Consider the following 3934-nt stretch of genomic DNA (forward strand, 5'->3'; position numbering starts at 1 on the left):
TGATTGATGTTCCCTAGTGTTACTAGGAAGACTCTAGTATAGCAATTAATCATTATAGTGAAAGTTTTTACTGGACTAGATTATGTGATTTTTATTCTCTCAATTTGAGGGAAGTTTTCCACATTAAAAATTATTTTTGTCTCATACTTAATTTTCTGCCAATTATTGTAACTATGTTGAATTGTATTTTCGGTTTGACAATTTGTCTGCATAGATAGAAAAAAATATTTCATATTATTGAGATAGTTATATTTAGTTTTTCCAAACAAAAAATACTATCATTTTTTTCATTTTCAAAATAATTGAGAGATAATCGAAAGTCCACTTTGAATGACTTGATTTGATTAAGATACAAGACTAAAATTTGATAGTCCAATTATTAATGTAATTAACATACATTTAAAGCTTAAATAAAATTTCCAAGTGCTCTATAAGTCTGACCAGGCTTCCAACCCGTCGGGATCACATTCTTTGCTACAGATATCTTCCCAGACTCAATTGTGGTTAGCCTAATAGAAAATGGCGCTCTTAGTAGTGGCTGTTTATTATATTTCCAAACAGCACCGTATGATTGTTGCATTGTAACCCAAGTGTTGCCAAATGCTTCCATAAGTTCAACTTTTTTAAGATCACCATCCCCATTTTCATATTCAACCGCGGTAGCAAAATAATATGGGTTAGATTTAGAGTCGACGTGGAAGGCTATTGAGACACCATTGTAAATGCATGGAACTCTGCATTAAAGAATCAATAGTTTATATAATTGCAATATTGTAAACAAAATACTTAAATGTTGAAAGTAAATTATTTTATTTTTTTACTCAATTAATTAAGGTTGTTTACATTTAAAAAGATAAAAATAAAAACATAAACATAAAATTGTCTAATTTTTTTATGACCCCGTTGACTATTTTAGATTTTTTTTATGATTAAAAACATTTTATATGTTAACAAAAAGTAATGGTCAATATAACCTTAGAACATTAAAAATGACACATAAATAAAATCCTAAAAAAACCTCTACAAAACAAAAGCTTAAAGAGAAACAGAGATAATACCTTCTATGTTGAACGACTATTTGCCATGGCACCAAAAGCTCTACCACTCAAATCAAAATGATATGGAGAATCTGATCCACAAGTACCAAGACACTCATCGGTAATAGTAACTGTCACAGGATTTCCTAAACATGCAGGATTTCCAATGCATTTCACCTGAAATTATAGTAAAAACAAATTTTCAATAATTAGCATCTTCTTTTTTGAACTCCTGCTATTGAGGAAATTACTTTTTTTTTTAATTTATAAAAATTGAGGAAAATCAATTATTATTAATTAAAGATTATTAAAAAATTTAGTAATAATGTATTTAAAGTTATAATATATTATGACAAAAAGAATTTTTTATTATTGAACTGACACTATTAATAACAATGTTACGTATAGAAATAAACAATTTCCAAATTATGTTGATAAAATCTAGTAAAAAAAATTATGTTGATAAAATTTTAAATTACATGTTAAAATTGGAATTTATTTTGTATCTTGAATTTTGGTCGTTATTATTTTTACTTTATTTTAGTAATAATAATTTTATTAATTGTTATTTTGAGGCAGTAATTGTATTAATTATTAGCACCTCATAACAAGAACCACAGCCTTCGCCCGATTGATAGATGAGAGGGCTTCCGGCTGATATCATTGAAGATAATGGAGGTTGTCCAACAGCATTTCCATATCCACAAGCACCACCTACATAATCATCAAATATATAGTCATTGAATTTTTTTCCATAATATTGTAACCACTATATGGTTATATTTTGTATCTTTACAATAATGGAATTTAAAACTATACATATTAATTATGAACAAAAATATTTACTATATATACCTTCACTTCCATCTCCGGTGGGAGGTCCATACCAAGTGGCCACTGAAGGTGACCAATTAGAATTAGATGAAGTAACATTAACAACTTTGTTGGGACTAAAACAAGAGGAAGGGGTCACTAGTAATATTGAGAGAATGCACATTTAAGTGTATGAGCCATATCTTCACAAAACCACTGAGATTTTGTACGTACACTATGTGGTTATGGGAATAAGGCTAGTCTGATATTTATAGAGAGAAATGGCTCAATTTTTTTAGTTATTTGACTAAAAATTACAAATTACTCTTTACTTATTCTTTTAAATGTTTAATTTTAGTTTTGAAAATATTTTTTAAAAATTACTTAATTATATAAATTTCAATAATAAAATGAGTTTTATTTATTAAAGTACATTTTATTTTACAGAAAAACGGCTCTAGAATCTTTTTGATTAATTAGAGGGAAGCAAAGAAATATGATTATTCAAATAAAGGATATATTGTATCTATTATATTAAGAATACAAAGTAAGATTTGTTCTAAGCTCTTTCATGCATCCTCCACACAAAATTGATGATATGGCATCATTTGAAGGCCATTCTAAAAAGCAAGAAAACCAATGCATTAAAAAATCAATTGAATACATACTTAAATGATGATGTACATAAAGGTATTCAATTAAATTAAAATGGCATTATTTCAAATTTTCAAGTTTTTTAAGTGAATATATTTCAAAATTAATAAATAAAATTAACTAAATAATTACATCAAAATTTAAATATCCGTAAGATCCAACTCAACAGGAAAATGTTGGAATTATAAAATTAAATGTCGTGTCTAGATTTTAAATTCAAAATTACACTATTGTTTACGAATTTCTTTATTATTTCATTTTTAGATAAAAAATATCCAAATTTTTACGATTGCTTTTTGTAAAATTTATAATTCTTAAATAGAATGTTTTTATAAATTATATTTTATAAACTTATAATGATAATATTTTCCTTAATACCGCTATAGTTTATATAATTTTCCTCGCAGGAAACATACGTGGACCCGTGCCATCCATGGGGTAATTTTCCTCTCTCATACATCCTTACACAAAATTGATGACATGGCATCATGTCAAGGCCCTTCTAGAAAATCAATAAAACTAGTCATCCAGAAAACTATTAAATGCATATTTAAATGGTGATGTACATAAAAGGAAAAGAAGCAATATTTCAAATTTTAACTATTTTAGGTGAATATATTTCGAATTTAATAAAAAGAATATTAAAAATATAAATAGTTGACTAACATGACCACAGTAAAATATAAATATTTAACTATCTAAAGCATTGGCGGCATACTAATCATTATGCCTCCTCTTTGTTTGCAATTCTTTTCTTATAATCTCATCATCTATCTATACATGTAGTGTGCAAGCAACTACATGAGAAACAAATGAAGGTGGCTCACCATTTTAAAAGATATAATTAAGCAGAGTCGAGTAAATTAAATGTACATCAATATTCAAACATATAACATAGTATATGAACAATGTTTAAATATTTATTTGGTCTCTGTAAATATAGCAATTTTTTATTGTAATTCTGGTAAGTTTTTTTGTTTGGATTTACTTTTTGTAAAATCATATATGGTCAACTTTGGTCCCAAACGTGAAATCAATATTAAAAGAATAAAGAGTTTTCTTAAAACCCTTAACCCTTCTTTTAATTTTTATTCATATTCTCTTTATAAAATATCACTAACTATTAAATGATCAATAAATAAATTTATTAATTAATAATATAAAATATTTTAATTTTTAATATATCATAAAAGATGATGTGTTAGTGTGTATTTATAGATCGACGTGTCATTACAGTTTATTAGCTGTTTTCTTAGGGACCAAAACGGATTGTGTCTGATTTTACGGGGACTAAATCCAAAAAAAAAAGTTAGATTAACTAAAATCATAAAGTGATATATTTGTAGAGATCAAAGACATATTTAAAGCTATTAAGAAAATACATGATAGCATACCACGAATCCTAATCGTTAAGTACTCTAAACTAGATC

General features: G+C 26.3%; 1 pseudogene; it reads right to left on the reverse strand.

The window, feature by feature from the left end:
• Positions 1-406: 406 nt before the first annotated feature.
• Positions 407-3934, reverse strand: part of LOC101488307 (putative expansin-B14) — a 7503-nt pseudogene continuing 3975 nt past the window's right edge.

The sequence above is a fragment of the Cicer arietinum genome, chromosome 3, assembly GCF_000331145.2.
Source record: "Cicer arietinum cultivar CDC Frontier isolate Library 1 chromosome 3, Cicar.CDCFrontier_v2.0, whole genome shotgun sequence".
NCBI lineage: Eukaryota > Viridiplantae > Streptophyta > Magnoliopsida > Fabales > Fabaceae > Cicer > Cicer arietinum.